Source organism: Macrobrachium nipponense, chromosome 2, assembly GCF_015104395.2.
Source record: "Macrobrachium nipponense isolate FS-2020 chromosome 2, ASM1510439v2, whole genome shotgun sequence".
Lineage (NCBI taxonomy): Eukaryota > Metazoa > Arthropoda > Malacostraca > Decapoda > Palaemonidae > Macrobrachium > Macrobrachium nipponense.
The window spans coordinates 135,731,478-135,746,835 of record NC_087201.1 but is presented as its reverse complement, the minus strand read 5'-3'; the positions used below and the strand labels follow the sequence as shown (position 1 = coordinate 135,746,835).

Sequence of the window (15,358 nt, the reverse complement as noted above, 5' to 3'; positions counted from 1 at the left end):
CTCTTCTTTGACGTATGTGTTTTTTTATTTAAAAGTCTAAAGTTTAACTGGACGTCCTTTTCGTATCAGCGAAATACGACTCTACCAAATTGATCATTAGGGGTTGATTATACTGAAACGTTCCGAATAACTTAACCTCTTGAACGAACCAGCACGTCAGATATGAATAACATAAAGAAAGAAGAAGTATTTACCCTTTGTTAGTGACATTAATAGCTGAAACCAGAAGACAGGCAGGGGCGTTCAGAGTGAACAATATAAACATGAACATTCAAAACGTAGTAATATTTGTTCTCAATGGAGATTAACAAAGCCCCAAAATTAAAACTCATCAACAGTATCTAGGAAGTTTTCTTTTTTAGCCATAGTACAAAGTTTATAACATGACACGTGCATAAGCGTACAAATGTTATCTCTTGTTAGTGGCGACAAGTCCACGCTTTAGCTTAACTGATGAATCATACAGAGAGAGAGAGAGAGAGAGAGAGAGAGAGAGAGAGAGAGAGAGAGAGAGAGAGAGAGAGAGAGAGAGAGAGAGAGAGAGAGAGAGAGACTTAATGAAGAAGTTTGTAAAGGACACCAAGAACAAGGACGGTGACAAGGGCAAGGACAACAATGGTAATGATCTTGGCGAAGGTGTTCATGTTGTGTTCGGCTTCCATGTAAGGATCCCGCGGCTTTGGCCTGTCAATGGAATTCTGAACCAACGTGGGGAAAGCTAGCTTTTGGGTAAAGGACAGTTTGGGCACCGGTTCCGGAAGATATGGACCCAGGTGGTAGGCACCCCCGGCCCCCGAGGGGTTTCCGGGGTCGTAATCGAAGGAGTCGTAGTCGTAGTCCATGCTGACGTAAGGGTTGAGAGATCGAGCCAGGGAGCGGAGACTCAACAGAGAAGGCCGCCGTGACCTCTGCGAGTCTTGACCTGCGAAAACAAAGCATCAAACTGAATGGAAATGACACATTAACAGCAATATATACCTTGGATCAGAGTACAGTGAAGATAACGAGAGAGAGAGAGAGAGAGAGTGACTCACACACCAAAGCTCAATTCTCTCTCTCAATTTGACTAACACACCAAAGCTCAATTATCTCTCTCTCTCTCTCTCTCTCTCTCTCTCTCTCTCTCTCTCTCTCTCTGACTCCTCAATCTCCTGCTCTCATCTCTCGTCTCTCTCTCTCAATTTGACTTCACAAACCAAAGCTGCATTTCTCCTCAATTCTCTCTCTCTACGTATCTTCCTGCTCTCTCTCTCTCTCTCTCCTCTCTCTAATCATTTGAACTCACAACACCAAAGCTTCAATTTTCCTCACTCTCTCGTTATTTTCACTATACTCTGATTATTCTCTCTTTACTGTTTTTTACGGTACTGTATCTAATATTATTTCTCATAGCTATCATTACAATTGTAATGACAGCTATAAGACTGTGTACATTAACGTCAGATATTGCCCTCTTTCCTAATCTTTAATTAATTGTTAATTTTCTGGTTACTCATAGATCTGTAGGTTGCCAGGGTTGAAAACCGTTTACTGAAGCAACACTGGGCAGCAGGATGTGAGCATGAACTGCCATAAAAAAAATGTTCGACAACAGACTTTGACGTTTGCCAGGAATCGCTGGATTCAGCTTGTTTCAAACCGTCTGCACTTATTGCATTGTTTACTTATCACCGCCTCTGGCGATGATGTTTCAGGACTGGTCTTTTATGTCCCGAGAAAACTGTCGGTATAAAAAGGTGACTGCCGTTGTTTTCATTCTCTAATTTGATGCTTACTCTCTGGTTCGAAGTATCGTGAATTCAGGTTTCATCTCCAGTGATTATCCTGTACAAGATCGTAGTGGTCCGAGAAGCGTTAACAGATGTCCAAACAATTATATTTGTGATTCTCAGCGTTTTGTTTTGACAAGGTGAGTAGCAGATTACCAGAAAATACTATTTCCAAACCTTCTTCGCGTTTTAAGGGTTTCCTCCCACGCTGTTAATATACTTAGCTGGAAGGGACCTTCTTATTCTTTACCCAGGGGAACAATAATCGTTATTTGGACCTACTCACCAAATCATGCGTAGAAAATCCGACCTCTACATGCCCCAAGGGCAGCTTAGCTTCACTGTGAATCGTTTAAAAGAACTGGCATGACAACTCAAAATTTGTGCTACGTTTATGAAAAGTATATGACGAAAGGTCTGAACAAGATTAAAAATATCCTCGAACTGATTACTTTAGACCGTTTAGGTCTGTAGCGCATCCAAACACCAAACTGACTTGACTGAGATCGTTTGATATGGCAGGGGGAATGCTATAAAAAAAAAGCTCCTATGTACCAATGCTTTGGCTTGTATGTACCAAACAAGGCTGCTATGTACCAGATACCAAGTAGGAAGATAAAATATTTATTGTAAGAAAAAATTTAAAAACACATGATATAAAAGTAATGAAGCTACATTTAAAGATAGCACAAAAGCATAAACATATTAAAACTGCATAAAATAATTAAAATTTGTCAACCAATAAAATTCAGCAAACTGTACATTGACTTAGTACAGGCTTAGGTCTTCAGTATGATCTAGCAGTTCAGCACACCAGTTTAGAAATTCTGATGTTGTTATGGATTTGTTCTCATATTTCATCCATAGGTCATCGAGGTTAATTTGCTTTTGGATAGCATGCTTCCTTTGGTATCTATACATTTTCTTTTGTTTTACTAATTTTACAATCATAGGAATTCTACTAGATTCGTCAAGTAGAATACTAATTAAGGGGTACATGTTTATAGAATTGGTTTTTGTTACCCTGTTAATTGCATGGTGCCACCCTTCTGCATCGTTATTAGGCCGAACAGGGCGCTTGTAAGAGCTCCAAGAATGTGGAGGTTGAATCTCCTTCCTGACCCAGTTTTTTTCATAGTAGGTAATGAGATCTTGAAGTCGCTGATCAGGAAGTGGCTGGCTAGTGATAGGGCGAAAAGCAGGTTCTATATGAGTTTGGCAGAGTCATTAACAGCCGAATGAATTGTCTTACAGCGAGTTGATTAATATAGGGCATAAATTAGTACCCTTCCTCTACCCAGGGATGGTACATAGCAGCCATGGATGGTACATAGCAGCCAGGGATGGTACATAGCAGCCGGTGGTACATAGCAGCCAACGGTACATAGAGGCCTGTTTCGGGCAGGGGCACGCACCATCCTGCCCTGTGTAAAACACTCAGTAGGCTTGGAAACAATATAACAATAAAATTGTATAAGAACGAAGCAAGAAGATTACGTTTTGCTCTATTAAAAATTAGCACAGAATCGATGAAAATTACAAGTAACTTTCGTATCTTCAGCTAAAATATATTGATGAAAAGTTTAAGTGGGAGTAAGAAATTATTTCTCCACATCAAAAATACCAGAAACGTCGAAATACCTAGAAAAATAACGTGAAGCAATATTTTTCCCAATTCAGTAACAGTCATAAATTCAATCTTAAAAATTATGGCTATAAAGACTAAAGTTTTGTATAAAGCAAACTATAACTAATTACTGTAGAGGTTCTAATGGAAATAATTATACAGATTACTCGTTCATTTGATAAACGACCGATGACGTTGATAAAGCTGAAGGGAACTGCTGTAGCCTCATAGCTCTTCAGGAAGGAAACAAAACTTGGGGAGTAGTCTACATTACTGTGCACTCCCAAGGGAAATCTTAGGAAGTCGTGGGAGCAACTTAATAACATCTTCAGGTAATGGCTATTTTGGTGACGAGGTCTTCTCTCTCTCTCTCTCTCTCTCTCTCTCTCTCTCTCTCTCTCTCTCCCTATATATACATACATGCATACATACATACATACAAATACACACACACACACAACACACACACATATATATATATATATATATATATATATATATATATATATAAATTACTAGAAGGCCCTCATTAAAATTAGATGGTAACTAGTGGAGTTATTTATTAAGAAAAGTTACAAACATTCGAGGACAACCCTGAAAGCTTGTGTAACTTTTTTTTTAAATAAATAACTCTGCTAGTTACCTTCTAGTTTTAATGAGGTCCTTCTAGTAATTGTACCATTGCACAGAACAATTGTGTATGTTATAAGTTAATAATATATATTTTATATATATATATAATATATATATATATATTATATATATGATATATATAGATATACACTAAGAAGACCTCATTGAAACTGGATGGCATCAAACGGAGATATTTATTTAAAAAAAGGTTACAAGCTTTCCTGGACTAACAGTTCTCATTGTCGAGTATCCATGGAATTCCACGCCTACTTGACAATGAGGACTATTATAGTCCAGGAAATCTTTAAACCTTTTTTTAAATAAATATCTCCACTTGCTACCATCCAGTTTCAATGAGGTCCTGTTTGTAATAGTATTAATGCACAAAAACAAAACAATTGTGTAAGTGATGAAGCTAATATGTAGTATGTATGTATGTATGATATGTATATATATATATATATATATATATATATATATATATATATATATATATATATATATATCACACACACACACACACAACACACACACACACTATATATCATATATATATATATATATATATATATATATATGTGTGTGTGTGTGTGTGTGTGTGTGTTTACATATATATGAATATATACGGATGAACGCTTCAGGTAAAAAAACCTTCTCTATATTAGCTGCTTCACACGAGAGCACAGGGGACTCGTCAGTATCCCCCTACACAAACTACGCCATTCACCTCTCTCTGGCACGCCCAATCAAACTTCTTAGATATATAACCAATTCCTTGCAGATACCTCTTGCATTTGACCTACTCATTGTTTTCTATATCCTCTTCCCCTGCTCTCTTCTGAATTACCTACTCTTTCCACCAAACCATTGCCATCCTTGTCATCCATTCTTTCCACTAGACCAAACCATCTCATATCCTCTTCCGTCGTTTGGTCTATGCTAGCCTTACATTTATCTTCACATTTCTCAGTTGGTCTATGCTAGCCTTACATATATCTTCACATTTCTCACTCTTCACTTCTTTCATTCGTATTTAACTACCACACTTCACTTCCATTAGGAAAGTTGACTCAACATTTCTTTCATACATTCCCTACCTTAACTTCTATAGACTTCCCCTCTTTCGCACGCAAACGACTACCTTTCTCTCTTCAAGTATTCTGTTCTGTGACTGGCCTCTCATCTCGTCATCTTCCATGAGGAAGTACATATTTACTTCCAAATAACTAAAAAGGAAAGGAAATAACCACCACCATATGCACACTCCAACATTCAGTAAATCCTTAAAATACGCGCTCCATCCACCAAGGCTGCATTCTCTTCCAACGACATCTCTCTATTTGTATCTTGCTTAGTGTCTTGCCCCTTTTTCTTATTACTGTAGGCCTTTTTCCTCTCTTATCTTTTTCACCACCTCATCCATTCCCTAGTCTGCGTAAGACGTAAAGGTTTGGTTTCGAAATTTCATTTTTATAATTTCCTTCTACTTACAGCATCCCTACGCACAAATTCAAAAGGAAGTTAAGCAAGTTCTTTTTCGCGTCATCGACGAACCAAGACGTGAAGATACTGATTAGTTTTTAATTCTGGTGCAAGTGATAACCAAACTGGCTCTGCACAACGCATCCAATTACAAAGTTGGAATTACGATCATACCTTTCAAATTAACTGTTCCACCAATGACAGAATCCCTTGATAAGAGGACCTCGACGATGCAATTCCTCATCCCTCCGAGGCGGAACTATTTCACAACTATGCGCCTGCCTCTCTCTCTCTCTCTCTCTCTCTCTCTCTCTCTCTCTCTCTCTCTCCATGTAATACTTGGTAGATTTTCCTGTTAGAGCTTATTAATAACTGAACACAAGTTTTGTAAATTTTTATTAAGAGACTACACTTCCTCGTTCTTTCATGAAACTATTTCGGAATCTCTTGGTTTTCTCTTCAGACACAAGCTAGAAGAAGTTATAAACAAACGAAAGGGTGTATTCGAATGGGCTTTTTCTGATGGCTCCATTAATGTATGTCGTCTAAGCTCCTATCATTAATGCTCATAAGGAAGCACTTTAGGTATCTTTATTTTTATCTTGTTTCTTCTTTTCAGTACTTCTGGCATAGTCTGTGCCCATTTCTGTGTGGGTCTTGGCAAAGCATACACTACCTCATCTGGGTTACAACCCTTCAACGTAGGGTATATCACACACTTCGAAAATACAAGTCCTTCGGTCCATCTGTCTTGCTTATGTATAAATATTTGGCACCTGAAGCACTGACTTACATGGTATTAGCCATAGACATTACAACATTTACTGGCTACATACAACTCATCATCACGAATACCCACCTTTCTTCTTATCTAAGATGAACATTTCATGTTTGAAATTTCGGTGTAGCAACGTTTTTCCGAGTTAATTTTAGCTTTACTAGGTATCATGAACACCGGTTCTTATATTTCAATTATTCAATCATATTCTCTTCTTCATCTGCTGGGACATCTACAGTCCTGATCTTCAACTGAATTGTTTATTTCTTTACTTTTTTCCATAATCTTATTTTTTACATTTTGTAATTTTGTCCAGTTGAAAAAATCCTATAAAGTGTCCATCTTTTGTTCTCTCTGGGCGTTTTATTAGAATCAACACGAATAGCCGACAATATGTTTTCTTCCGTTCAGTAGCTCTCCGTGGAGATATCGTACTTCTAGAACTAATAATTAAATTGTTTTCTTAGTTCTAAGTTGTTTGCATAGATTGTTCCCTTTCATTTTGAAAAAGCTTTTCCCATTTGGATACTCATAACTTGCATTTTTTCTTCAATTATCAAAGTGTAGTCCTCAGTGAACTTCTCCTACATCGTGTTGATATTAGTCATCACAACTGAGGGCGACTACACTCTCATCAGACTCTTTTACGGGTACTAGCAGAGACCCATTCTCTTACAAGCGTTGCAGATAAAAGTATGAAGGTTTCTACTTGTTTATAAGTTGTTGTCAATATCCCATCAGCTTCATCAGTGTACGTGTGGTAACACTAGTTGCATGCTTCATATTCAACCCAATTTACTTTTGCTGTGCCACAAAAACAAAAAAGATAAATTTTCTCTGTCTATATTTCAACAAGATGCATCGACAAACCTCCACTCTATTTACGTATCATCACTGATGCATTTTTCAATATTTGAAGGGAGTTAGGATGGCGGTACCAATAATATTAGGCTATAAAATATATGAAGAAGACTGGTTGACACTAGTCCCTGGAAAATATTCTTTAACCGTCAACCAAATTTCTCTTAGTTTTGCATAGCTTTAACAAGGGATGAGCAGGAAGTTTTCCAATGCATTCACACTGAAAGTAAGCTGTAGTATAGATATTTCTTTATGAAGTAATGATTCATTAGTCAATTACCAAAAACAGAATGCAGCCATAGGTTGATGGGTGCTCTGAAAGTGCTCGAAGTGCTCGAAGTCAGGACGGCATTCCTCGAAGATCATCAAGAGACATCAAGAGGATAGACAGACATCTCAACGATGTAAGTAGTTGTCTGGGTGGTACTATATAAATGTTGCAAATCTATACCGTTACCCTTTTGTTTGTTTGAAATTTCTTTTAGTCTGTTCCTGAGGAAGGAACTAAAGGGTTCCAAAACTACCTCAGATTTTTTAGTAGGTATTTTTGTAAAAGGACGAGCTCGTCTTCAATCTCGTATTCTTCATTAGTGAAATTTAAAATAAAAGTTTTCTTTACTGTCACAACCATAGTTAGAAATTCAAAGAATGAGTCCATGGCACTCCAAGCTATTGTAATTCGTGAAAGAAAATGGGAAAATGGGAACCTGTTACTGAGAGACAAAAGAAAAATTATGTAACACAAATATTTTATTAGGGAAAGATATAACACGAAAAACAATAATCAAAATATCTAAGGAGCTCATGAAGAACTTCCATTCCCACTAAGCAAATGAACTGAGCGTCTCACCTGGAATGGCTAAACGATTTTGTGATTTCTCATAGGCCGTCGTGGTAGCGGAGGTGGAATTCGACCTGATGACGAACGGATGTGAGAAGAGGGACTGAGTATTCGACACTTCGGACCTCAAGGACAGGTGTGAGGACCCCGGCGAATTGACCGACCCGCTCTCCGTGAAGGAATACATCGAGTTCACCGACAGGGTCACCATTTCCGGAGGCGCTTGATCGCTTTGGGTGCTGTCCGACCTTGCTGAAAACTGAGGAGAAAAAGGATTAGTAACCACTCGCAATGTTTTTAGTGATGGTGTTAACTACGAATTTTAAGAGACTTAATGCTTAACCTTAAAAAGTACCCGGTATGATGGTAATGACTGAATGACACGGCCGTATAAATGATAGGCAAGACATCTTGAAGTGGCAGAAAGATGTGGCAGTAGGAGGAAGACTGGAATGCCAATTCTTTCCATTTTTGTTGTACGTTCTAACGTTTTATGTGCATTAGTTCACAGTCTAGATTTCTAGACCGCTCAGGACTGGTCACCACCAGCTGAACCATGAGTCAGCGTTATCATTAAATAATTGCAAAATAAGACTGCCCGGATGAATGAACACACACACACACACACATATATATATATAAATTTATATATATTTTACTTTCGCTGATTCTTCCACAGCAGATGGCCTACGTATTTCTGGTGGCATAATATTATGCGCATTACATACGATTTTCAAGGACAGTGCTTCTTCGGCTTCAGTTGTAATTTTTTATCGTTTTAATTTCACTTAAATTTTTGCAAGGTCTATTTTCTCTTGGGCACCTTTTAAGCCTTGAAATCCAATGGATATCTGCTGTACTCTCATTTTACGTCCTATTTTCCCTCATAATGGAGGAAACAATCCCAAGCCTTATATTTCAGGGATGTTTGGTGTACAAAGTTCTCTTTTAACCTCCGAACGTTTCAAAGAAGTTTAATTTGATAGGCAGGCTACAATGTCACTAAGAAATGGTAAATGAACCTTAACCTTTAAAAATTCAAGATTTGTACTGATAGGTGGAATAACACGGTGATAACTTAAATATAGATAAGAAGACTGACAAGCATACGAAGCCTTCCTAGAGTGCTGTGTCAGAAGCTCGTATCTTGCTTGAGTTCATATACTTTTCCTGTATTTCGTATCTATATTCTGAGTCACATTTTCAAGCCTTCTGCCTGACATTAACATCAACAGCATCATTAATATCGTGATTAGGAATCAAACTATTTGATTCGTGAAGCCTTTACTGAAGAGCACAGATGAGTAAATAAAATACTGAATAGAATCAACTAGAAGGTATCTAATATATTACAATGCATCACAATACACTGTCGCTGTCTAGAACGCACTAGTCCAGGATTTTGCCTTATCTCCAGGCATTATAAGAATAAAATGTAACGTACGATTTTAATAATCTGCAGAAGTATACACAATAATAAAATCTTGTTCATGAACATGAATTTAAAAAGAAAACAGGAGGAGCAATTTATATCAAAGATAACAATCAGTCAGATAAAACTGGTCAACATGACAGAGTGCTGCATATGATAAATAACCCGCAAAAACTGCCCACGTAAACTAACAGACACACTAGTGGTGGTTCCACACTAGTTGTGGTTTCAAAATTGAAGATCAGAGATAAGATGACGATTGGGTAAACTTTTTCATAACTCCTGGCATCCCTGAGCCATCTACAGTACAGAACAAGTTTTTTTTTTTTTTTTTTTTACATACAATCCATAAACAGCAACCTCTTAATATTTAACATAAAGAGTAGAGCCAAGACTGTCACAGTCAGCGGATCAACAACAAACAGCAGCTTCATAGTTGTAATCATTCCCTCGGGCTCATAAAAGCTCCCAATGGCACTAATCTTTTCATTTCTAGATTTGTAAAGTGCTCTGGAAGATCGCTGACCCCAGAACCGTTAGATACCTCCTTTAATTCTTTTAATCCCAAAAGTCATGTCCGCAATCAACCTGCACAGTCATTTCTTCCTAAAAAAGATATTGAAAATGAAGATAAACTTGGCTAAAGAATGGGCACCGTGGTAAATAATTTTTGAAGGGCGTGCCCTGGAATCCAAGAAAACAACTTTCAGCTGGTTGACAAAAATGACTCCTAGTCAATGTGTCTTATGAACTTCAAAGCAGCAAGGCCCTGCTTCATGACATACAACGGCCAATCTGCGAGCAGAAGAACCATGACTTAATTCACTTAGCGAGGGACTGACCCTAAGAGCTATCATAACATGTTTTAAAGTAGCACACACTACCACAAATTGTTAGTACAAAGCTAGGAAAGCCTTTCGACCACTGAGAAAACTAAAATTCGAGTATGTGAACACTCACTGTTTATCATTATAACGTTACTTCAGTCCTGTTTCAGTCAAAGTAACATTCTTGGGAAAAACTCAACTGAGACTGCCCCTCTACCCAACCACATAATTTACTCAGTCTCAAGAAAAATTGGGAAGCTCATGAGAAGTGCCGAAGATGATGCTCCCGTGACGGCTACCGTATGTATATATGCCTCTTTCACCAGCATCCACATTTTTACCCAAAGACTTCAGTCACTGTATCTCTTGAGTCATTCACCAAGATAAGTAACTCTGCCCTGCTCTATGGGATAGAGATACGTACTTTGATTAAGTCATATGACATTTTGAGCAATGGCCATATTAGGAAATCTGCTATTCACTCACGTTTCCCGTTGCTAGGAAATGTGAAACAACCTTCATAAAGAGTACAGGTCCGAACTGTAAAGATTCTCTGCAATCCAACGTTTTACGGGGCTTAGCTGAGTCTAGATTATTAAGGTGTTTTACTATTTTTCTGCCATTTCATTTTATTGCCTTAGTACATTCTGGGTTTATCGGCTGGAAGAGTAAATTAAAGATAATGCCATGCTCATAATTTCACACTGTTCAAGAACACCGTGTATACAACTATCACTCAGTAGTTTGTTTGGAAGCACTGCGTTAGAAATATACTTGCTGTGTATGGATATTTGTGAACGTACGCTGATTCTTTTGAAGCAGTAAACACGCTGACTGTGCTTGCAATCACAAACGTGGATGATATTAGAGGAAAATTAATATTTTGTAAAAACATACAGTATGTTAAGAATTAAGAATTTACTTAAAATTATGAAAATGGCAAGAGATCTGGTGAAAAATGCTATATGGCACAAAGCTCTAACTGAAATTAGAGATAGAGAGAGAAAAAAAACTGCATCATGAAAGAAGTATTTCTTTATCGCTTGAACCATGATAAAAAATTTTACTTTTATTTTTTAATTTTTTTTTTCTAGCGGAGGAACACTTATTAACTTCTCTGTATTGCTCCAATATAAATGTTTCTTTTATTTGTGCATGCATTCTTATTTGATTTTTATTTTTTTGTGCATTCCCCTTCATCTCTCCCACCCGCACAAACACACGCAAACAGTCCTCCGGATCACATCCATCTTTTTTCAGTATTTTGTTACTCACTTGCAGACACTGTTTTCCTTTATAGTTTTATTATATAATTTTAAATTGCAAAGTATATTTCTATTCTTACGCGTATTCTGTGTTTTTTACTTTGACCTTGGAATATGATACTAACTTGCCTGAACTGATTACAGTGAAACAAAATAACGCAAAGGGAGACAAAGTAAACTGATAAAGTAAACAGATTCAACGAAGTAGGAAGGGAAGGTGTACTTATAATCTAAAGACGAAGAGGCTTGAGTGAATCAGAAGAAATACAGAATGACAAATAACGAGGCCAAAATTAAAGCGTACACAGAAAGGCGAACAGAAAATATGAGAAGAGAAACAACATACGGTTGAAACGTCAGGTACGAAATATGTCTGATTCAAGGTACTGAAAATCTGATTGGTTTTTGAAGTGACTCAAATAATTAGTATCTGCAGTGTTAAGTCCCAGATCTTTGAGACGTGATAACTATTATGTTTCCTAAATTAAGTGAAAAGGAAAAGGAAGAGTTATTTGAGTCTTGTTTTCTGCAGTGAGTAATGAATTCCAATTCTGTGGTTCAAGACAACCGTACCCACCCACACAGAGCGTCTTGTTCTTGGACTCTTTGTTTGATAGTCTATTGTTAGAAAGGTTGACTATATAAGGGGATTCAACCCTTCGTACTGCAAGAACTCGTACTAAACTATTGAAGATAGAGAATCCCCAAGACATACAACTATTTTCACCCTAATTCCTGCCACGACTCGAAGCCGAAATTGCCCTGGAATCTCAGAGCACAAAATTAAATTAATACCAGTCTTCCCTGGCAGCGCTTATATTATATATATATATATATATATATATATATACTATATATATATATATATATATATAGATATATATTTATATATATCGTGGATATATATATAATATATATAATATATATATAGTTATCTATTATATATAATATTAATTATATTATCACGTCTATAATAACCACTATCTTATCAATGTCTAGAGTTTTGATGGCGTTTCCCTTATATTCTAAATGCATGTACGACTTGATCTTGCAAAGCGTAATCTAATCAGGTCATCTCAATTAAGTATTACCTGATCCAGAACTTAAAAATCTGACAGTAATTGTCTGATGTAATCTAAATTACCTGATAGTAATTTTTACTTATACACAATTGGTTATTCCAAAGGTAAAGTTAATACGGTATCAATGGGGTATTTGTGGGTCAAAATTGGGATGAATAAAAAATGGCATTCACAAAATACACAAATGAACGTATGTTGCCATAATAGCACTCAACTACCAAGGTCGAGATGAGCTGATCTCGATTCTCAGTGTAGAACTTGAATGTGAGATGAAAATGCAGCATATTGTCGAAATCCCCCACTTGACATTTGACAGATACTGTGAATCACTCGAGGCCGACCCATGCAAGAAGGCGAAGCTTCGAATCCTTTGGGTGCACGTTATTCCTATTTATTCCTAAAGTTAATACGATGTTAACTGGGTACCTTAAAGCCATACGAAAAACTGAGTATGAGAAATAATCTATAGCATAAAGAGCCCCGTGTTACAAACATAGCACCCAGCTATTATAGTGATGATGGGTTGATTACGATAAGTTAAAGAACCTGAATTCGAAATTAATGTGTACCAAAGATTCGAAATTAATTCCGATCTCTCTTGATAGCTGCACAGCTAATGTCACTGTCATCCATTTGTTAATCTAAAAATTGGTAATTTACTTATCACACATAATGCCCTTTGGACCAAAGTATTCCACGGGGAAAGTGAATCTGATATTAAAGTTTTATTTATGGCTTAATATTTGGCTTTCATGTGTAAAATTGATAATCACACACATAAATATATATATATATATATATATAATATATATATGATATATATATACGTATATATATATATATATATATATATATACGTATCTATATCTAATATACGGTATATATATATATATATATATATTTAAATATATATAATACATATATATATATATATATAATACGTATTATATATATAATATATATATTTATATATATATATATATATATATATATATATATATGCATGTATGAATGAACAGGTGAGTGTGTATGTATGTATGAGAGTCAAGACCATAGGGTTGACAATATAAAACATCTCTAATGCTGTCATTTACTAATTTTCGTTTCAAAATGAAGTTTCCATGGTGTCTAAATTTTAAGTTTCTCTCGGTCCATATTACTTATGCGTTTTGTTCATTTTCCATATAGTTTCTTATGGTATTCTATATACTCTAAATTTTTATTTTCAGGACTCTTTAATAATAATTAAAATGTGTGCGTGTTTGCACGCTGTGCGATTGATCAGTGGCCGTGTGAGTGAAAGAGTGAGCGGGTGAACGAGAACTTTTCAGGTGCATAATTTATCATTAAGGAGAAAGCAGTCGGTATAAGACCTTTGCTAAAATTCCCAGTATAATCAACTGTTCCACTCAAGCGTTGACATTACAAGAAGTGGGAGTGAACTTTCTTCCTTAATGGCTGGGATATATTATTCAGGAAACAAAGACAAAGCCTGATGATTCTCTTATTCATGATTGCAAGGCGGGATATTTATATAACAATGGGAAGCTGAGGACGTGGTGTCAGTTTTCTTTGGTTATGTCTCGCTTTTGATCGAAAGAGGCTGTTCATTTATGAAAAACTAGCCTGTTCTTCAAGATAGTTTATAAGAATGTTCTTTCACGTTGGTTTTTCTGAACATCTGCCATACCTATTCAAATACTATTTCACGTGCAACTTACACAATTGCACTTTTATACAGAAAATTGCGTTATTGAAATTCGTTTCGCTTTTTGAGGTTACTTACCAAAAGGGTCATTGGTTTCCCTTGGTGAGCTCACTCTAACCTAATGTTCACCTCTCTCGTCATTTGCTACTTAAGTTTTTTTTTTTTTTCTCAATTTCACAGTAATAAAGTAATAAGCTTTACATTAAACTGACACAAACAACTTTTATCTCATATATCGTAGGTCTAGCTCTGCTTGAATATCAATGAAACTTGTATAAGTTTCCTTGCGAAACCAAAATGAGGCCTAAAGTAGCTACTCAACGTACAACTCTCATTACGCATCCAAATATCAATAATTCGCAGGATTAATATTTTCCAATTAATGTGACAAAGGATTGTTTTACATTTTCTTGTCGTTGTACGAACCTTAAAGGAAATATGAGTTATCTAAAAAGAAAAGAAAAAAAAATCGTTAACATATGATTAGTTCTTTTGTGGTATATTAAAATTGGAAAGATTCCGAATTATTCGCTGACCTTTTCATTACACCTTGACAAAAATATGCTAAGAGCATAGAGGAATTCGTTTTTATTAATTTGCTCCTGAACCGTAAAAACATGAACATTTGTAATGAGAGAAAAGTTTCAGAAAGGTTTGAATGAGGACATCATCCATTTCTTATGCTGCCAAGACACACAGTACTAAAACTCCCTTTTTCCCCCAAGGATGAAATACACAGATAGAGGTATAAACCAGACCAAGGAACATGGAATGACAAAGTTGGAATACGGAAACCGCCACTAAAGACCGACAGAAGAAGGAAAACCTAGAACCTATTCAAATCAACAGATCTTACATTCACCATAAAAAAAAAGACAATCGAAACCCCATAACTCCAATTACGACTTTGGGGGGAAGAGGGCAGACTTCACTTTCCATTTGCGGATATGTGAACGAATGATTTAATTCCTGTAACAAAGAGACAAAGCGTTTCATTGAATTGAACAAGGCTTCGAATCGGCGAATTTCAAAACTGGGTTGGACAGTTTTATT

At 36.3% G+C, this 15,358-nt stretch overlaps 1 pseudogene; it reads right to left on the bottom strand.

The window, feature by feature from the left end:
• Positions 1-539: 539 nt before the first annotated feature.
• Positions 540-15,358, bottom strand: part of LOC135221019 (myb-like protein P) — a 555,563-nt pseudogene continuing 540,744 nt past the window's right edge.